The following is a 23339-nucleotide window of genomic DNA, read 5'->3' on the forward strand; positions in this document are numbered from 1 at the left end:
TAAATTGCACCAGATGATAGAACATTCAATTTCAAGAAACTCTTCCGAAGGTTCGATAAACTAAAAACAAGTTTTCCTAGTCAAAACTCTAGTGCGCACGTTTTCTTTGGTTTTGGGCTATTGTGCGCGCGAGTAACTGTGTTGCGAAAGTTGGCGCGAGCGTTCGAGGATTGATATCTTTTGACCGGTAAAATCAATTCTTATGAAATTTTGCATATATATTCGTAGTGTCAAAACCTCTCGTTTGATATTAAAATAATTGAAATTAGGTAAATTATCTTGGTTAAAATCATTATAAATTTTTGTTAATTTTGGTGTGGTGTATACGATTGCTCACAACTTTCAAATTAAACGTCCAATCCAAAAACCATTCAATAGTGATCTATCCGGCTATATTACCTGCCAAATAAAACTTATAGCGCATAAATCGGTTTGGCCATCTCTGAGAAACAGGCGATCATTTGAACCTTATCAAAAATGGTTTTTTAAGGCTAACTTTTAAACTGCTTGTCCGTTTTCGGTAAAACTTGGTAAAAAGTTTAGTAACAGCAAGAGCTTTCGTTTGGTACTAAGATCGTTAAGATTGGTTGCGTAGTTCAGGAGAAACGCGTGTCACGTAGTTTTCACATTTTTGCTTATAACTTTTAAACGAAACGTCGGACCGCAAAGCAATTCAATAGTGATATACTAGACAATAATACCTTTCAAACAAAAGTAAAAGCGATCAAATCGGTTCAGCCATCTTCGAGAAACAGGCGATAGAAAATGAGCTGCACATACACACATACACACATACACACATACACACATACACACACACACACAGACATTGCTCAGTTCGTCGAGCTCTATCGATCGGTATATGTGATTCGACCCTACGGGCCTCGGATCAATTTCGTGTTTTTCGACCAATTTCTAAACCTTTGTTATATAGTATAACAAAGGTAAAAATTAACTCATATCCTACAAATTATTTTTTTGCCCTCCGATTTTTCAAGCCAATTTCCAAGGAGGGGGGGGTGGCTTGACAAAAACTTTGAAAATGGTTTGGAATGGCCTTACTAATTTTGACAAAAATTAATTTGAAAATTATAAAATAACAGGGACTGGGACAGGGACTTAAATGTGGAACAGGAACTTAAATGTTGGGCAGGAACTTGAATTATGGACAGAGACTTCAATGTAAGAAAGGAGCTTGAATGTGGGACATGAACTGAAGTGTGGAACAGGGTTCTGAATGTAGGACAGGAACCTAATTGTGGGACAGGGACTTGAATGTGGGACAGGAACTTGAATGTGGAACAGCGACTTGAATGTGGGACAAGGACTTTCATGTGGGACAGGAACATGAATGTGGGACAGGGACTTGAATGTGGAACAGGGATGTTAATTTGGGACAGGAACCTTAATGCGGAACAAGGACTTAAATATGGGACAGGAACATAAATGTGAAACAAGGACTTGAATGTGGAACAGTGGCTTCAATGTGAGACAGAAACTTAATGTCGGAAATAGACTTGAATAATGGACTGGAACTTGAACAGGATCTGGAATGTGGGACAGGGACTTGAATGTGGGACAGAGACTTCAATGTGAAAAAGGGACTTTAATGTGGGACAGGAACTGATATTTGGAACAGGGTTCTGATTGTAGCACGGGAACATAAATGTGAGACAGGAACTTTAATGTGGAATAGCGACTTGATGTGGAACAGGGACTTGATTGTAGGACAGGGACTGGAATGTAAAATAGCGCTCTGAATGTAGGACAGCAACTTAAATGAGGGACAGGGACTTTAATGTTTAACGAAACTTGAATGTGGGACAGGAACTTTAATATAGGGAAGGAACTTGAATGTAGGACAGGGACTTGATTGTGGGACAGGGACTAAAATATGAGACAGAAACTTTAATGTGGGACAGTGACTTGAATATGGGACAGCGACTTGAATGCGAGACAGGGTCTTGAATGTGGAACTTGAAACCGTTCCAAACAGAATAAATTAAATACAGCAATCCCCCGAATAAGGTGGTGGGTGGTGATGTCCACGGCGATTTCTTAGTTGCCCATTAACCAATAAAATTGATTTTTGGTAAATTTTTTAGTATCTGCTAAAACCTTCTCAACTTTATTAGTTAATGAACAGCTGAGAAATTGCGGTAGGCGTAGAACACCACCCATCGCAAGTATTCCAAAAGTACAAAAAGTGGAACCTCTTTTCGAACTTTTTTCCTAGTGTCTCTTGTTTTCATTTTATCATTTATGGTCTTCAGTATTTTTGTTCGTATGAGTATCCCCCTGAATCCAAAACTATCACAAGTATGTCATCGCTTACTATAATGAAAATAAAAGAATAACTTTTTTGTGTTAGGAAATATAGATATAGTTTCTTTGGCAAAGTTGTAAATATTGTAAAAACAAGCAACTTTGCTGAAGAAATAAAATTTCTATCTTTGTCGAGTGCTGAACTATAGGGCATATTCTTTAAAACTACTTTAAAAATTGATTTTTCATACTTATTTTTTGTTGGTCCTCTTGTACAAAAATACAATGTTCTAGGGAATTATCGGAGTTCTCAAAATACACGTTTTTGCAGAAGACCGCAAATCTCTTGAACCTTTACTTGCTGAGTTATCGCATATTCAAGCTTTAAATTTCTATAGCTTCACGAGCCCATGGGGTAAAATGGGGCAAGCGGATTTATGAAATCAACGCTTCATCTTAAGGCTTAAGTCGAATACTATAAACTTGTATGAGCAAGCGTACGTTTTATGTGTTTCGCCGTCGTGAAAGGCTCGATACACGTCCATTTTTTTGTGTTCGTAGATAGACACATAGTTTCTTCGGTAAAGTTATAGAAAATATAAAGATACACAATTTTGCTAAAGAAATGACATTCCTATCTCTATCGAGTGCAGAGCTGTAGAGCATTTTTTTGGAAATTTTTTAACCATAAGTTTTTCATGCTTAGCGTATGTTGGTTGCATTTTACAAGAGTATATGGTTCTAGGCGATTATTGAAAGCCTCAAAACACATGTTTTTGCACAAGGTTATAAATCCCTAAGACCTTTTCTTACAAAGTTATCACAAGTTACAAAGTTAAGTTTTTTTTTCGTTAACTTCACGAGCCAAAAGCGATAACTTTGTAAGGAAAGGTCCTAGAGATTTAGAATCTTCTGTAAAAACGTGTATTTTGAGTCCTTTAATAATCGCCAAGAACCATATATTTCTGTAAAAAGCAACCAGCATAAGCTTAGTATGAAAAACTAATTTTTAAAGAATTTCCAAGGAAAATGCCTAATGGCTCTGCCCTTGATAGGAATAGAAATGTCATTTCTTTAGCAAAGTTGTTTACCTTTATATTTTCCAGAACTTTGCCGAAGAAATCATGCGCCTATCTACTGACACAAAAAAATGGACGAGTATCGAGCCTTAACACATAAAACGTAAGCTTACCGTACTCTCATTTGAGTGGTTGGGGACAATCGGAACTCATACTAGTTTATAGTACTCGACTTAAGCTTTAAGATAAAGCGCTGATTTGATAAATCCGCTTGCCCCAGTTTACCCCATGGGCTCGTGCTTCGATAATTACCTAGAACATTGTATTCATGTAGTTGAAAATAGTACACCGAGCGGCTCCATTGCATTATTGAAATTATATTTTTTCATTAAAATGTAAAAACAAAAAAAACGTGTCTAAATTTTTGATATGCTGTATCAAAACAAATTCATATATCAGGAAAAAGTATAATAAAACTGGGTCCAACGGTTTAAACAGCTCAATGATTTTGGTGACCATGCTTAAACATGGCAGGGTGCTTTAAACGCCAAATAAAAAAGGAGTGGTTTTAAATTTTATGAAAAAAAAAACACAATTCCACAAGACCAGCACAAAATAGTACTTAGTGCTATAGTACTATAGAAATGATATTATCATTTTTGTTCATGAAATTGCTGAAAGATGGACAAAATATACAACAAATGGAATAGAAGTGACAGTCGTTACAGCAAGGGCCTACTGGTTTGTTGCCCCGTCTTCTTGCCAGATCGCAATCATCAAAGCGCATTAAAGTTGAAATAACGTTTATAAAACATTTACAAGTAGGAGTTAAAAATATCAGTCTGATTTAATGCCATTAACATTTTTCTGACAGATTATTCTGAAACTTACCATCATGTTTGCCACAGTGTGGTCACGGATCTGTTTCAAATATAAGAACCATCGCTGGATTATCACTGACTTTTCTGGAATTTCGTCTGGACCCTTTTGCCGTTTCCAGTTTTGGTAATCCTGCCATTCCGCTTTACTGCATTACTTTATTCCGTGTTTGTAAACGAGTTGACAGGAGCATATTATCTCATTAAACAAGCTGTACACAACTTTACTTTAATTGAAACTGGACACTGACTGCTACAGTGCTTACGTTCCAGCGTCCAGTAGGCCATAATTGCGGAGGTTCTTTTTTATTCGCATAAAGCACATTTCGTTAGTAAACAAACTGAAAGAACGAAGGAAGGAAAAAACCCCAACTCAGTCACTCAGCAGCGGGATTTGACAGAAACATTTTTACATCGTAAAAGGAAAGCAAAAGTCTAGGTCCTGTGATGTGCTCTGTGTTGAAAGCGTATTTTTTTCGTAAGTGACGGGAAAAAAGGTAGCGGACCGAAACAAGTGTCACTGGCCGCAATTAGCTTGATGTGCAACATCTCGGTCCTCGCAGCCTCGTACCTACACCGTAAAGATCTGGAAATGACTTTATACTTGGTCGTTTGCCTGCCAGCTTACCAGAGCGGGCCATGTCATGTCAAGCCGTGACAAGTGTACGCTGTAATGAAGGTCGTAATGCGAGCAGAAAAAAAACAACATCAAACAGATGATTCAGGGAGGTGAGGCTGTTAGTAAGTGCTTGGATTAAACACTGCAATGAAAAGTCTAGTGGGCCCTGGGCTGCCAACTGGACTGTGCATGAGTGCGACACATTACTTTTCAAGGCTAAGTGTCACATGCTCAGAACTTTCGCACCTCAAAACCGAAAACGATTGAAGTTGAATGTCCGCATATCATCCGCATCCATCATCCGATGGGGGCGCTTCAAAAATGATACACACTAATCAAGCGCCATCAAAATTGCATCGCATTTTCTTCCGCTTCAGACTTCATCCATTATTCACTGGCAATCAGCTCTCGACAACAAAAATTAACGATAATAACCAGCCAGAAGTTCACTTCCATTCCGAAACGACGACGACGACGACGACGACGACGAGTCCGAGTTCGGTTGTTAGGCAGTCTGTTGCAATCCGGAAGCAAATCGGGCTCGGCTGGAGTGCCTTCTGTCTGCCCTCGAATAGAGCACCGAACATTTTTACGGCCTAGAAAAATAGTTTGCCATCATCGTCGTCGTCGAAGGCATAAGGAAGAAACATCTGCTTGGAAATGATTGCATTCTCCAACCGCGCGCCGGCTTTCACCCTGTGACTACACCATCGAGAAAGCAAAGCATTCCAGGCCAGAACATGAATTGCCAGGGCTAGAGAAAAAGTTTTCGAATTTTACCAAGCCCCAACCAGTCTTCAAGAGAGAGAGAGAGCGAGCCAGGGAGCATATCTGTATGTATATATATTTAATTTCCCATTTTGGCTGAGCTAACTTTTACGGTCCTGTGCTTACTCCGGTCTCGTCTTCGAGCAGAGTTTGCGGGGCCCAATGAAGGAGAACGCCGAACGCCGAACGCTTCCTGAGGAGTCATATGTGAAATTAAATTAAATTTTGCTTCGCTTATGATTTTCGAGAAATAAAATTTAATGGAGTTAGGGTGAGCTTTTCGGCCCCTTCAGGCAGCCTGAAGAGAAGTCGACACAAGTTTGCCAAGTTTGCTGAAATCTCTGGTTTAAATTCAATTTTCCGTGCATTAATTCAAGCACTTAATGAGATGACACATCTTGTCTTGGTTTCTCGGTCTCGACCGATCTGGAGCGGTTTTTTTTCTTGCTTGCTTGCTTGCTTATTAAATACTCGACATCCTCCACTGCGCTCTGCGGAGAGTCTAATTTTGAGAATTTAATTACTTTACTTGATGTGTTGCTGGTATGTGCTTTCCGGGCTGTGGGGGTAGCCATTGGAGATGAGAGGTTGGAAAGCGGGCATCGTCATTTAAATTAAGCAGCTTTTCCTGGAAAAGCCAACGAAAGTCTCGTAATGAGATCACTTCGTTACTTACCGCATATACCCGCGTTCCCGCACCCCACGCTGCCCCCGGGTGCACATTCGCATCATATACATACCTACACACATGTGACGTCGTTAGCCTGCGGCGAGGAGCAACAGCATTCATTCATCACACGTACCGTGTGTCTGCCCTTAGGTACTTTCTCGGTCGTTGCCTTCTTGTGTACATACAATGGGAGTAGAAGTATGACCTTCGTTCTTGGGAATTTGCTGGAAAAATCTCAAAATTCTCTTCCGAGGACAATAACACTTTTATACACTGCAGCGATTTAACAATCGCTCATTTTCGTGGCGTTTTATTTGCCAGTGTGGGTTGAATATTTACGTTTCTTATTTGACAGTGAAAAAATGGTTTAGCTCGAGAATTATTGTTGTAATCTCAGATTTTCAAGCATGCGGAGCTTAAAGAGTTATATGATACTGGCAAGAATAATGTTAAACCAAGTGAAAATTAAAATGTTTTGCATAGGTTTTTAAGACTTATTAAGTTTTATTAGTAATGAAACGAAGAGTTAGGCCGATATCGCCTAACAATCATTGAATATTTCTTTCAGTTTCAGGATTTTTTGAAATTAACGTATTTATTTACTCAATTTTGAAGATATTTTGCAGCCGTTTAGTATCTTATGACTCTTTTATGAGTGTTTGCATTAAGACAAAACTGAGAAGGGTTGATCAATCTTACACGTTTTGAATGCAGTGGCAGGACGCAAGATTTGGTCTTTCTTTAAAGAACAACAACCGCTTCTGAAGACATTGTCTATTTAACTAAAGTGATATAGGGAGCGCCAATATCACTGCAGCTACAGATCAGATTCCAGATCAATAATTTCTAGGTTGCTCTCCAATATTTTCACTAATAAAAATACTCTGAAACGACAATTTTTGGAAATCTTCCTTGTCGTTCATCATCACCTTGTGTTCACCTTCCGTGTGTTCATCATCACCGATCCCAAATATATACTATAAAGGGCAGTCAAGCTAGAATTATGTGGTTATGGTTGTAGGACATGTCATTACGCGTACTACACCTTCCCCGTTAAGAGAAGAATGGTTTACCCAGTTAACCCTTCATTTGTATTATCTTATTAATAAATAATAAAAAATATGTACGTAGTCTGCTTGATTATTCGTCATTAATCACAAAACTAATTTAATTTTGCATACTTTTGCATTTTTTTGCAATTGGTCCTATTTAAAAAGAAACTATATAGATTTTGTTGTGTCATTTGGACAGATTCGATTTCCAAGAAGTTTTTCGCTTCCCTAACCAGATGTATAAGATTTACCAGTCTATCTTCGAAGAAAACCGCCCAGCCAGCTTCGAACAACAATGTTAGTCTAATGAACCTGTCGTCATATGTTCTAATTTGGGCTGAGCGGTGCTGCAAGTCAGTAAGATCGAGGCAATAGCTGCGTAAATGAGTTGTATTCTAACAGCGAAAACTATCGATAAAGAAGAGTCAAGCCTTAAAAGACGTTCATGCCCAAGGATTTTTACGCTTTATTTCGTTAACCGCCCAGTTAGCTTTGAGGTACGATGCTGGTCTAACAAGCCAGTCGTCGTATGTTCGAATCTCGGCTAGGCGGTGCTGCTAGATAGAGTGTGAAGTCTGTCGATAAACAAGGGTCAAGTCTAAGACGTTTAAGCCCAAGGATTCGCTTTTTTTTCGTTGAAGAAATTGAAAAGCAGGGATGAACTAAGCTACTGCTTAACATGGAAGATACACTACGCCGATTCATGGAATCACTGAGAAATAATTATTCGAAATTTATTTGAAAGAAAATTTCAATTGCTAACGAAGGCCTTCATGCGGTATAAAAAACAGCATCAACGGCATTCAACGATCAGCGTCCTTCGTGCTTGTTGACTGACAGGCGACGTAGGAATAGCCATGCCGACTGCTGAAAAGTCATGTCGAGATGTTGCCACGAAAAGTCTAAGCAACGAACCTCAACTTGCCATTATCATAGAGGGGCATTTGCAGTCCCGTCCAATTCTAATCTATCCCCTATTCTGTTCTATTGTCTGCCTTGTCCAATCTTCTGTTTTGTCCAATCTTCGACCCATGTTTGCAAGTATACCGATTTGTCGAGTCCTGTCTTATCCTAACCACTGCACAGTGGCGCTCCTCCATACAAAGCTTGGCCAAAAGTCAAAAGTTACTTCAAATTGGCTGAATATAACATCTTTAATTAATTTTGGGTCACTGAATTCAAATTTGGGATCAGAAATCGAAAAAAAATGATCGCTCATTAGGGTGGTTCACAAAATTTAAAAAAAATAGTTTCGTTTTTTACTTGTTTTACTGTGGTTTTTGTTTTTGAGATGGAAAATTTTGTATTTGCCGTTGAAAGCATAAAAAACTTGTATCATAATGCATTAGGGTGGTTCATAAACCATAAAAAAATTATTACAAAAAAAACTTTAGTAAATTGCGATATCCGCTAAGCTCGATCCAACTACAGAATAAGCGCGCCATCGTAAGGTATCATCGCTATATAAAAATAAATTCAAATCGGTTCAGTAATTCGACAGATACGAATGTTTAAAGACAGAAAGTTGGTCAAAAATTATGATTTTTGGCACCACCCTAACTCAGAAAAAGACACCCTAAGCGCCAAGTAAAAAGTTAGGGGTCTAAAATTTTCCAAAACGAAACAACTACACAAAATTTGAACGAACCCGGAGCATTATTAATTAGGACTTTCGTGGAATTCTCCTATGGAAGAGAAAATCATTCCTTCATGTAACAAGAAGAAATCACTTCTAATATACCCGCCAAAAAATCGATATTACTTCCTTAGCGCAGCAAAACGCAGAAAGCCACCTAGTTTTCCGAAAAGTAGAGAAAATTTCCTATAAGATGCATTTAACGTGATCGTTTTCTGACGTTTCCCACCTTACTTTCTAGATCGCTGAATATTGGAGTTGAGTTTTCCATACATTTTGTATGGAAGAACAAAATATCATTCTTCAACATGTTCAACTTCAGATATTTGTCAAAAAATCATTTTAACTTCAAACTGGCTAGAATTTTCAAGTTAACCTCCCAAAGAATTCTAGAAAATTATACAAGTATAATAATGGCAAAAACTTGAAATTGGATTTTTGACTTTTGGCCAGCTTTGCGCCATAGTGCACTGTCTCGTTCAATACTTTGCATCGTGCAAAGGCGAGATTCCGTCTTGTCCGAGATACCATCTTGCCCAGGCTTCTATCTGACTCAAAATTTTGCTATTTTAAGGCTTCTGTTTTGTCCAATCCTGTGTTTTCCATGCTTTTGCCTTATCCAGTGTTTGGTCTTGTCCAAATTTTTGTCTTACCTGGGCTTTTGTCTGGCACACTATTTAATCTTGTCCAGGCTTTTGTCTTGTTCAGGTTTCTGACTTGTGCAGGGTTCTGTCTTATCCAAGCTGCTGTCTCATCTTGCCTTCTGTCTTGTCCTGGATGCTGTCCTGTTTAGGTTTCTGTTTTGTCCAGGCTTCTGTCTTATCCAGGGATTCTACCTTGTTCAGGTTTTTGTCTTGGACAGAGTTCAATCTTGTCAAGGCTTCTCTTCTTATCCAAGCTCCTGTCTGGTACCAACTTCTGTTTTGTCTAGAATTCTGTCTTGTTTAGATTTTTGTTTTGTCCAGGTTTCCGTCTTATCCAGCATTTTGCCTTGTTCAGCTTTTTGTTTTGCCTAGGTTCTGTCTTGTCCAGGCTTCTATATTATCCATGCTCTTGTCTCATCCTAGTTCCAGTCTTGTCCAGGGTTCTGTCTTGTCAAGGCTTCTGTCTTATCCAGGATTCTACCTTGTTCAGGTTTTTGTCTTGGCCAGAGTTCAGTCTTGTAAAGGTATCTCCTCTTACCCAAGCTCCTGTCTTGTCCCAACTTCTGTTTTGCCCAGGATTCTGTTTAGTTTAGATTTTTGTTATGTCCAGGTTTCCGGCTTATCCAGCATTCTGCTTTGTTCAGCTTTTTGTTTTCCAAAGGTTTTGTGTTGTCCAGGCTTCTGTATTATCCATGTTCTGCATCGTAGTTCTTGTCTCGTCCAAGCTCCTGTCGCGTCCCAGCTTCTGTTTTGTCCAGGTTTCTGTCTTATCCAAGCTCCAGTCTTGTTCCGTCTTCTGTCTTGCCGAGAATTCGGGCTTATCCAGACTTCAACTCAACTCCAATGACTCAATAAATTGTGAGTGTTTTTACGAGACGCTCTAGCAGTAGACACGAAAAGAAAGAAAATCTATTTTCCGAAATCCATCATGCAACATTTGGTTGTACACCAGTACTAGTGTACTGGTTGCACACCAGTAGTAGTAGTAGTAGTAGTAGTAGTAGTAGTAGTAGTAGTAGTAGTAATAGTAGTAGTAGTAGTAGTAGTAGTAGTAGCAGCAGTAGTAGTAGTAGTAGTAGTAGTAGTAGTAGTAGTAGTAGTAGTAGTAGTAGTAGTAGTAGTAGTAGTAGTAGTAGTAGTAGTAGTAGTAGTAGTAGTAGTAGTAGTAGTAGTAGTAGTAGTAGTAGTAGTAGTAGTAGTAGTAGTAGTAGTAGTAGTAGTAGTAGTAGTAGTAGTAGTAGTAGTAGTAGTAGTAGTAGTAGTAATAGTAGTAGTAGTAGTAGTAGTAATAGTAGTAGTAGTAATAGTAGTAGTAGTAGTAGTAGTAGTAGTAGTAGTAGTAGTAATAGTAGTGGTAGTAGTAGTAGTAGTAGTAGTAGTAGTAGTAGTAGTAGTAGTAGTAGTAGTAGGGGAAAGCTACCATCATTTCAAGGACTTGCCAATGTATGTAGGTAGAATTACAGTAGATCCAAATTTGATTATCAAATGAATTCCACACTAATGCTGTTACAGAAGGGCCAAAAAGGATTGGCCGGGCCCACAAGCAGAGGCACTAGTGCGAATTCCGGAGTTATAAGAGTCGCCTTCCATGTAATAATCAATTACGCTGTACCAACTTTAACCCACGTGATGATTTGTTTGTTTTGGTATGAATGAAATGTGCTATATATGTGCAAAAATGGAACAATCTCACCAGCAGTCCTTCGTATGGGGTTCCATAAGTGCTTCTAATAGTTAATTTAATTTTTCATTCTGGTATCCATGTGCAGTATTAAAACTCGTTTTGGCCAAAGTTTTTACTATATAGTAGTAGATCCTTCATAAGCTAAAACGAAAAAAACAATTAAAATAACTATTAGCTAGGCCGTGTGGCTCCGCCGTCTGCCCAACCGCGGTTTTGAAGTCAGGCAGCCGCGAACCACCCAGCATCGCACCTCCTAGCTTGGCTACTCAATAGAGCATTACCAGGTATGGCCACGTGGAGGCACTAGGTAGGGGCTTGGAATGGCTAGAGCTATATTGGGCGCTCCTCATTTGCCTTCCCCATTTCATACCCGTTAGACAGTTTGTTGCACACCAGCTCACAAAAGAATTCAGGTATTCCTGTAGTTGGCACGAAAGTAGCTTTCAGGTCTAGATAGATAGCATCGGTTTGCAGGCTAGAGTCCAAGCTTTGCATACAGCGGGAAACAAACTGCATCAAATTTGTGGTCACCGTTCTTTTTGGAAAAAATCCATGCTGCTCAGCATCAATGTAGAATTTACAGCAAGCAAACAAAGCGTCATTAACAATTATCTCGAAAAGTTTTGAGCAAGCGCACAAGGACGTGATCCCGCGATAATTAGTTATGTCGCGTTTATCGCCTTTTTTTATATATTGGAAAAAGATAAGAAAATTTCCATCGGTCAGGGGATTTGCGTTGCTGTATCGACATATTCAAAAGCTTGGCGATAGGAGAACTAAGTGCAGAACCGCACCGTTTCAATACCGCAGAAGGGATGCCATCCGGTCCATCTGCGTACGAGGTCTTCAGGTTACCCAATGCAGCAATAACGGTATCAGTATTAATATGGGGCAGTTCGAATGGGAAAGCGTCACGTGGTGCTACGTTGCTGGCTTCCTCAATTTGTGCGCGAGAAGCGATGGAGTCATTGAATGTTAATTTAAAATGTTCGGCGAAAAGGTCGCACTTCTCACGTTTACTGTTGGCAATGCAATTTCCAGAATTTTCCTTGCGTTTTGTGTTCACAAATGACCAGAATCGTTTTGGTTGCAGACGAAGATTATCTTGGATGCGCTTAACATATCGGCTGTACAAATAACGATTGTAGCTACGGTATTGGTGGCTTGCAATATTAAACTGAATCTTGTAGTAAGGAGAGCGATGGGAACAGTACTTCCGTAGTGCGGCTGAGCGCAAGCGCTTAAGCGTGCACTCGACCACGCTGGCTTCCGTGGTGGTACACGAATAGGAACTATCCGATTGATGGTGGCTTCAATAATACTGCTGAAATGGCATACGGCATCGTCAATACTGGGGGAGGTTTCGAAAAATGTATTCCAATCAACATCAGAAAACGCGGCGCTGAGTGCTAGATAGTGAGCCCGACGAAAATTCAATCTTAGATTTTGAGACGGCTGGTCATACAGCACTGGTAGAGGAAGATTTATCGACACAGCTATAGCAGGATGAATAGCTTCCAGGTCTACCAGCGGCTCATGCGAAACAGATGCGGCACAGTTGGGCACAGCTAGATCGTTCGCAAGAATGAGATCCAGCATGCGACCGTCCAGATTCAATTGGTATTGATTGGTATTCAGATGGTATTGATTTGAGTCAACCCATGCAGGTTAAAACCGTCTAACAAGGAACAGCAGCTGACAGGCATTTGTGAGCGCATCGTATCCACTACGGGTAAGCCATCATCTGAAATTACCCAGTTCAAACCAGATTGGTTGTAGTCACCGAACAGTAACGCTAATGTGCGTGGATCCACACGAGACAACACAGAACCGATTGAATCAATATGCTGTTGAATAAGCTGAGAGTCAGATTTTCGGTCGGGGGGCAAATATATGACACCCACACTGACAATCGCACACGACGTTTCTATTATCACCCACAACTGTTCGAGAGTATCATAGATAGAGGCTGGATCTATGCGGCAATTAAAATTATTGGAAACAGCTATCAGTACACCTCCACCGCGCACCTTATGACTATTCAGATGAGAGCGGTCGTTCCGGAACACGGTATACTGATTTCCAAATAGTTGCGTCGAGAAAATGCGGTCGTCAAGCCACGTTTCGGTAAGCACTATTATGTCGTAATCTCCTTCAGACACAGCCAGAAAGAAGGAATCAATTTTTGTACGCAACCCGCGCACGTTGTGAAAATAGATGCGCAGCCGATTTGTTTGCGAAGCCGACACTTGATCCGACGTACTAGAATACAAGGAATTATCAGGTACCAACAGTTCAGGTATACAATTATCCTTGCCTGCATAAGCAGGCTGGAAGACCCCGTCCCCACTTCCGAACACAGGACCGGGACGGTGATGACGGTGGATATCAGCAACAAGCACGACTGTGTCGGAGGGGTCAGGGGTTTCCATAATGCCTGTCAAAGGGTGTCCCGGATCTGGAACAGCAGTAGCAGAAGTGTCAGTTGAGCGTATGAACGAAGTCAAGATGGTATCAGAAGTGCCAGCACTCCGATCGTCACGAATTAAAACCATTTTTGAAGAGTCAGTTATACAGCTTCGGGTGGTTTTATCCCCAGCGTCGATCCAACATATCTGTTTTTTGGCATGTCTATTAACTCCTGGAATAACAGTCCAGTTGGCCAGGAAGAGGCAATCAGTGCCAGCTGCTTAAGGCATGGGTCTAAACCTATTTTGTACGAAACAAACGTTAGGTTCGACGAATCAGTGCCTTTTGGAACCAAACGAGGGGCATCAAAAGCACTCATCAAGATCGAGACAACGAGCAACAATTTTTGTTACATCAACATTCGTTATTGAGGGTTGAAAGCCGGACAAATATAGCCACCACCTGGCCGGAGCGGAGGCGGGTGTGATAGAAGCAACCGCCCAAGCAACAATATGGGTTTTATTATACTCTTATGATGGCAACTAGTATTCTGCGGGGACCAATAAAGTTGATTTTTGGTACATTGCTAGTATCTGCTATAACCTAGTCGAATACCAAAAATCAACTTTATTGATTAATGGACAACTGAATCACGATGGGTACACCAATTGCCGTATTCGGGGGACTCCTGACGTTCAATTGGATCCAAAAACCACGCGCCTCCATCGCACGGTGCTGTGATGGTGTCGCATGATTATTAACTAATAAAATAATGTGTTGTTATTGGTTGGGAATATTCGTTTATGTAAAGTGTTTAAGAGTAACTATCCTATATCATATTGTGTGTTCCATCACAAACGGTGACTTTTCAAAACTATTATAATAAAATTACTTATTATAATTACGAATTAATTGTATAGGTAGCGTGTGAAGATAAAGAAAATAAACAAAAATAGTAAACCTAATTTCTAACCTAACTTAACCTAACTCATAATCAATAATGAGAGGAAATCATTCCAGTAGTGGATTGCAACGATTTTTGGATAATAAAACAGCAATCTTGTCGATTGTTTCACATTAAAGTCACCAACGCGTGCATCCTAACAGCAGAAACAACCCGACAAGTTATTACGTCGCATGAATCCCGGCTGCCTAATAAATCAAGTTTCCTCCTGAAACTGAATTATACGAACCGTAAAATTCCCAATAAAAATCATTCATCAACAGACAGGACAGGAAGCACAATTTTTTCGCACGTTTGCTTCGGCAATCAAATTGATTTTCATTGTGCGTGTATGCTTTTTGCTCTGTCCAACTGTGCTTGTTAATGCAATACATTCCAGACCATTTGTAGTTTGCTCGGTGCAATGGTTTTTTTTGCTTTATACCCTTTGTCGTTGAATGATCGGGATTAATCCGGCTCAATAAAGCTAGCTAAAAGTGAGTTTATTTGCAAAAAAAGACAACCCATTTTCTCCTTATTAATCAGTATTCTTTTCTGAGAAGCTTCACAGCATCTGCATGCCCGGAAGCATCTTGCTCACTGGTTGGTTATGCACTGATGGTTGAAAAGGTCAAATACCTTTCGCGTTGGTCGAAAGTTGGTGAAGGTGTTATTTAGGTTCAATGCTCTCGCAAAATGCCACCAGCGATTGGAAGCTAGTAGGGACAGCGAAAAAAAAACTAGACATCGTTCACAGCTATTGTGTCGTCATGTTGGCCATTTATGTTGGACCGTCTCAAAGATGACGACATCGGTAAAGGCAGGTAGAAATAAAGTGAGAAGAAGAATAAACACGTTGACCCTGCTAAAGGATACCGGATGGAGCGGGTGACGGTAGGTTTTTTCCGATAAAATATCTGCCTGTTTATGGGATGGATTTTTTTGACTAACCAGAAGTGAATTGGGAAAGGTTGAGGATAATTTCTCTGAGGAGGGTGGAAAGGTTTGGTCTAAAGATAAATTTTAGAACTCTGATCGAAGTTGAACGGGAATGTCCTCTTTCTGCATATTTTCATACGGGAAATACGTAAATTTTTCAGTTTTTGAGTCTAATGCGAAAATTAGAACTGTTTCGGCTGTTTATTCAGGCTTTTTTTCGAGGATAGACTAAAATAAACAGCCGAAACGTCGGAGAAAGGCATAGAAGCATACGAAAAATTACAAATTTATCAACATCAATTACACCCAATTAATATCACATGGAAAAGTTGAGCAAAAGAATTATCTCCTTACATTTGCACATCAATCATTCGAAACCTTCCGAGCCACCTGGTGGCACACTTTACTGGAACGACAAACCTCGCACCATTTGTCAATCATTACATGTCAAATTGAAATTTCAATTTCCTGGCTAGACAGAAAATGATACACCGTCAATCGATTCTTTTGGGCTCGCGTATTTCTCGATTACTTCATTAGGTCGGTCCTTCAGAGTTGGCAGCACCTCGCTGAAAAATGATGCTCTTCAAAGCAATCAGACGCGACGCACGGTGGCGCGGAAATTCCAGCCCGATTGTAAGGCAAACTGCCTTCAAACATGCAAACCAGCGATTCCACCCACTGGTAGCTCTGGTTGGCATTGTGAAACCATTATCCTTATTACTTATATGGATCACTCGCGGGAAGATTCATCGCCCATAACAGTTGCCGGCATGTTTAGTAATGCAACCCCCATTGTTGAGCAAAATGTTTCGCAATTCACACAAATGCTTCCTAATTTACGCATTCTGCTCTTAAAATAATGTATTCATACAGCTCGTTGACTCGTTAAGGAAGATTGCGCTGGATGGGTTTCAACAGTCTGACGAAAGTGTGAACGCTTTTCACCGGGAGCAAACAGGAGGAGTGCGTGACATTCATTTGAGCTGCACCGTCAGAACCGACCGTAGAAAAGTGTGAACTAACCTTTAGCCCACGGCAAGCAAAATGCTTTTGATCATATTAAATAACCACGTCTCGTATGCGATGGTCTTGTTAGGATTTTTTTTTGTTTCGCTCGTTGTTTGCCTTCTTCGAAAACCGTCTGGAATCCCGGGAAGGTGCGATGGCCTCGAATGGCACAGTCGGTGTTTTCTCATCGCCGAAGACATTCCCCCGGGGGCAGCCACGAACGAACACTCGAGTAAGCCAGCGACCTTAAGCAAGCGATGGCATACAGTAATTAAAATTAAATTATTTCCACTGGCATTTCGGTTGGCTTTTGTGGCATTTGCTGCTGCCATTTAGCCACCTTTTTTTCGCACAACTTTTTGGCACAAAATGTAAGACCCTTTTCCGTGTCAGAAACTCACGTGCCGTTGGAAATGTAATTTTAAATTACTTCGCATTAGCGAATACTCGCCTCAGGAACATCAGCGCTTTCGGTAAACATTGTGAAACCAAGTTTTTGTTTAATATTTTTCAACTTTTGGGTCGATTTTTCGATGGCAACCGTCTAACCTTGACCGCCACCGCAATAAATCGAAACGAAATCAAACCAGACAGATTTCTTTGCTTAAGCTAACAGCGCCAGAAAGCAATCACATATGAACACCGCATGATTTATGGTTCCCAAAAAAACCCCAGCGCGGTTGAATTCCGATTATCGACCAACCGTGTTATATTGGAAAGCTTCGAAAATATGCAACCCCAGCAGCAAATGATGGACGGTCGTAAATTTAGCCCATAAATCATTCGCCGGTTTCTCTCCCGCAATCACACGCGTTTTTACGCGCGCTCCCCTTTCTCTATCTCTTACACATTCACACATACATTATGTAACAGAACCTTGCAATCTTTTAGGAACTATGCCGAAAACCGCAACCAATTCCCCCCATCCGGGGGGAAATTAATTGACCACCAAATCCGCAAATCCGACCATATTTTGTCGCAGTCGAAGTCGCACTGCCCGACCTCCGTCGTCGGAGCGCGCCACGCGTCGACGGCCGACGTGCTCTATGTCGGTAATTAATAAGGATTATGGCGACGGCGACGAGGAAAATGAGGACAGGCAGACTTCCAACGAGGCCTTCGACCTCCGTAGGTCATTTTGTCACCATATTTAACCTTCCCCTCCCTCTGGATCGCATCGTCCGGTGTCGGCGGTCGGCTAAATTCTTGCCCCTCCACCGACGACGACGACGACGACGAGTCGCAAAAACAACTCCCCCAACTCGGATTAGACGATGGTATTCCAATAAAGCTTATTATGCTGAAGCGAAGACAGAAATTTATCGGGTGGTATCGTCTGGTGGCTTAGTGACGCCGCTGGATTAATTTTGGACCGACCGCGACCGAAGGAGAAGAAGGGTTGACTGAATGAAGATTTGTTTCCATCGATTGCGGAAATGGCCTTTGCTGCTTCTGGGACTTTAGTGTGTTGATCCGAGCAATTCCACAAATCTGATTTTGATGTGGAAGATTAAGTTCGGCGCGGTTTTCTTTCAATGGAGATAAAATGGAATGATTTCGTTTCTATTGAACTTCAGAGAGCAGAAAAGTTTTCCAACTAACTGCTATTGGACAGCATTGGACAAAAGATAGGAGTCACAACGACAACTTGTTAAGCATAGTTACCTATTACCCCCCCCCCCCCCTTCCTTTCCACCCTTCCCCTTCATTCCCGAAAAAATCCTTCTTCATTACTTTCCCTTACCGTCCCTTCATCAATTGTAGAATCATCGTTTCAAAAAAATATTAATTCATTTTTTGTTGAAGCCAAGTTTTCAAAGTTGGTACCATAGATATTTCAAGAACCGCTCATTCAATTAATTTACTTTTAGTTTTATATTTACATTTTTCTTAAATAGCTGGAAAACTGATATTTTTGCTTTTGCATGCCCGTCATTTTGATCAAATTTTATAAATTGGACTGAGACTGGGACTGGGACTGAGACAGGGACAGAGACAGGATAGAACATGGAACGGGACAGAACATGGGACACCACAGAGCGTGGGACACACGGAAGATACCATGAATAACATCATGAAATCATAAAGTTTGAATTGCTGTGAAATCATGACCTTATGTTGTTTAATTGTTGTTGTATAATTCATGATCTTATGTTGTGTTGTACCGCAAAAAGTTCCTGATATCATGACTTTTATTCATGGTGTATTTTCATAAAACATAAGCTAGAATCCGGAAATCATGAGTCATTTTGCTCATTTTGGGGATTGAATTTCTATCCGTGCAGGACCGAATATGGGAGTGGCAAGAGCATGAGATAGAAAAAACCAGACTGGAACTGGAAAAATTGGGACTGGGCGAGGAAGAATCGTGACTAGGAGAGGAAAAATCAGGACTGCGTCAGGAATAATGAGAACCGGGGTAAGAAAAAACAGAACTGGGCAGGAAAACAAGACTAAAACATCAATAAACAAGATTGAGACAGGAAAAATCATGACTGTGATTAGAAATATCAGAACTCAGACAAGAAGACAAGAGAATTAAAGAACAAAACAGGAAAAAAGATGGCTGGGAAAGGAAAAATCGGAACTGAGAGACTGAACAGGAAAATTGAAAATTTTATTAGACAATAAAATAGAGCAAAGTAAGAAAACAAAACTAGAATATCAATAAACAAGATTGAGATAAGAAGAATCAGGAACAACACTGGAAAAATCAAAACAGGAAGAGGAAAAATCAACATAGCGACAGGAAAAATAAAAACTGGGATAATAAAAAACAGAACTGGGGCATGAAACCAAGACTAGAACATCAATAAACAAGATTGAATCAGGAATGGGACAGTGAAAATCGGGACTGCAAGCAGAAACATCAGGACTGGGACGCGAAAAATGAAAATTGGATTAGGAAAAAGCAACACTGGGGCAGGAAAGCAAGACTAAAGCATCAAGTAACAATATCGGGACAGAAAAAATTATGGCTGAGGTTGGAAATATCAGAAATAAAACAGAAAAAATAACCAAACTGTGACCGGGAAAGCCTGGACTGGAAGGAGAAAAATCAGGACTGAGATTGGAAATAACAGAAATGCGACAGAAAAATCACAATTGTGACAAGAAAAGTAGGAACTGCGAGGTAAAAAATCAAGACTGGGACAGGAAAAATCAAGAATGGGACAGAAGAAAACAGGACCGGGAGAGGAAAAATCAGAAATGGGCCGGGAAAAAAAATACTGGGACAGGAAAAATGAGCACTAGAAATAGTAAAATCATGAACTAGGAAAGAAAAACTCAGGGACTAGGAAACAAAATCAAGGCCTGGAACTGGGACTGGGACTGGGACTGGGACTGGGACTGGGACTGGGACTGGGACTGGGACTGGGACTGGGACTGGGACTGGGACTGGGACTGGGACTGGGACTGGGACTGGGACTGGGACTGGGACTGGGACTGGGACTGGGACTGGGACTGGGACTGGGACTGGGCTAATATTATCTATGTTCCATTCTAAGTTATGAAAAAATATGTTATGTTCATCATCATTTTGAATTTGGGTCACCAGTTTCTATACATATAATAAATTGTCACAAATATTGCGCTCTTCGCACTCAATTGGACTGCACAGTTATGAAGTGCAACCTTCAAAACTGTGATGAAAAGTGTGCTACTGATAATATCGCTAGTAATCTTATATCGATAATACCATCAAACTTCATCGTCGCGGAAGAATATCGAAAATTGGAGGGTTTAAAGTGAAATCTTCTTCTTGGCTTGTTATTATTTTAACATTTTTGTTCTATTTCTTACGTATTTTTGCTTATACTGTCATATTATCGTTATTAATTATTAACGATAAGAAAACTTTATCAATAATCGTTATAGATTTTGATCGGCATTTCCCATCATTGCAACTCTCCCATCTGAGCTGACATTTGATTTAGCAGTGGCGCCAGTACCAGTTGTAGGAAAAACAAATAGTATTTAATTTTTCATTTATTTCATATATGCTGCATATTTGTTCAAGTTATGAATTATGCGTGGAATTATGTATTTAGAAATAATTTTTATATTATTCTTAGCGTCGATAACAACTCTACGTAAGCATTAGAGTTCAAATAGGAATCAACCAAGATTCATGGGTTTTTCCTACGAAATTTTGGCAACTTTTTTCTCCTACAAAATGTGTGACTGAACAAGTGTGTTAAAAATCTAACTTTCAATGCTAGGAGCAATAAACATTTTTGGTTTTTGGCATCATCTCACCCCGGATGGCGGTAATTTGCAATGGCCTTATATGAAAATTGTGAACCTTGCTACAAATAACTGGTAGTTTTATTCAGTTAATGCCATTGCACACCTAATTTTATGAATGTTTCTTGTAGCATTTTTTTTCAGCTTTCTAATGGTGATCTTAAAATGAAAATTGGTTGGGGGGCTCATCCAAGGTGACTAAATCGAAGATGGCTGCCAAAAAAATGTTAAATTCATTTGAAAGCCCTGTTCTTCTTCTTTACAGACCCGGGCCATCTGTTAGTTGTTTCATGGAAAATTTATGAAATATCACATGATATTGTTGGGAATGGTTGAATAATGCGCTCCAGAACTACCAGGAAGTTCCACAGCCTCTTATTCAGCAACTCCTATCTCTATCTCCTCGTGGTACCATCCGGGATACGTTCCTTACTGGAAATCGGATAACCGGTGGAAACTAGGGTCGTATGCGGACAGAGAAGGGGGCACTCATCCGAAGGCTGAGTGTAAACTCTAAGCCTGCAAGACGGTTCTTTTAGGAGGTAAGACTACTAAGAACCAAAGCAGCGGGTCCAAAGCCCCTGAAGGAGGATGGTTTTAATAGTTGTTATCCATGGCTATTATGTAAAAACCTTAATGGATAAACCCCTGATCCAAGGTGTGACGCGACCCGTGCCGAGGGATGAATGGTGGAGGAGGTTCTATAAATTCTCTCGCCGCAACGGAGCCTGTGGAGTACCAGGGCGTCCTCCACAGTAATTTGCCCTTGCTGCATCAAGCCGCTCACTGACGCAGTGGACGATTTCTTAGCGTGTATGGTCTCGCTGCCAAAAAACAAAGAAACCAACGAGGTGGAGAGGAGGATAGGGGAGGAGCAGGACTTGAACAATGCGCTAGCAAAGGTTCAGTCCTGATCCTTGTCTGTCTTCAACAGTTGTTATAAACTAGTTGTGGTAACCGATTAAAGACTGATTTCAGTCATAAATAAGTTGCAGTAACCAGAAGTGACAAAAGTGTGGTACTTTGGATGTGGCTCCAACTCTCTACTCACGGGTCGAGATTCACTCTGCCTGATCTCTGACTGTGTGCTGGAGGGTGGGCTGAAACAAAAGGAGAGCCGAACAGTTATGGCCGGTAGGGTGGCTGTACAATCGCTCAAACAATCAAAAAAATTTATAATGCCGAGTATTAAGGCTACTCAAAAGCTGCTGAGTCTCAATAAGAGAGATCTCCGCACGTTTACCGGCCTGGTGACAGAACATTGTCCGAGTAAATATCATCTTCGGAATCTCGGTTTCGTACAAGATGATATTTAACCTCGGAACACTAGCTCTACAATCGTGGAGCACAAATAGTACGCAGACTGAAGTAACTCAAAAAGGGGAGATCTGGTTGGCGTCGCCGATCAGAGTACTAGGTTCATAAACCTAGTCATCCCTGATTGGCACATGTCTCGCTACAACTACCAGCCTATCACTTCCTCAATAAGTGATAGGGAAGCCTGAAGCGTATAGTAAAATAATAAAACGGGGCATCCCACAATAGTTCAAAATACTGGACGCAGTAGTAAGAGTATCCAACAGAGGAGGGAGAGGAGGGAGACATCATGGTTCTCAATGGCAGCCAAAAGTGCTTAAAATTAACAATTCATTTATTCAAATCTTGTGCTCTTGAGAAAATTTGAGCAATTGCCAGTCGTTCTAACGACTAGGTTGTGACGTAAAACTTCATCCAGTAACATTTTCGAAAAGAGTGATATTCCAATATCACATTCAACTGACACCTATCCATCTCACGAATCTGTCCGATATTCGAGCGCAGAAGAGACCATCTAGCATCTACCTAAGTCGCACAAACGTGTGTTATGCGATTTTTTTTCCGCTCTAGCATCATCACACTTGTTCGCATTCTACACGTTTTCCACGATTCGTTACCGAACAGTCGGAATCAATCAAACTTTTCCATCTTCCATCCATTCTCCGTGACAGGACGCGCGGCGTGAAAGACGTAGTTGCTACACGGCTTGAGCCCGGAACCGCCCAAGCGCCCATGCACGACTGACTTCGACTGAAAAGCTGTCATTACACGCCTACATAAGCTATAAATTTAGGCAATATGTCACATCGCCTGAAGTCGCTCTCCGGCCGGGCCGGGAGTTTGCAAACAAGGCACGGCAAAGTTGTCGGTATCGCTCGTAGCAGGGAACAGAAACAAGCACTTTTCCAGCCTCTTGTTTTTCGCTGGTTTGTGCTGTGCGTGATTATTATTATAAACAAGCAATTTAAAGCTCTCGAGAAAAAAAAAGTTCATGGCGTGTTGCTTTACAAGTGTTTTGGAACAGTTGAGTTATAAATACACGCCGTTAATTAGAATTAGTAGACTTTAAATGCTTCCAGCTTCGCGTGGTCCTAAGCAGACTAAACAACAAACAAAACAGCAAAGGGTGTGTTCTCCAACCATCGCAGCTTTTGGTCCACCCCCCGTGGAAAACGGAAGCTCTCAAGAGTCGTAATGGAGGGAAAGCGGATTGCGATTGATGGGAGTTGATCGACTT

The sequence above is a fragment of the Sabethes cyaneus genome, chromosome 3 (genome assembly GCF_943734655.1).
Source record: "Sabethes cyaneus chromosome 3, idSabCyanKW18_F2, whole genome shotgun sequence".
NCBI lineage: Eukaryota > Metazoa > Arthropoda > Insecta > Diptera > Culicidae > Sabethes > Sabethes cyaneus.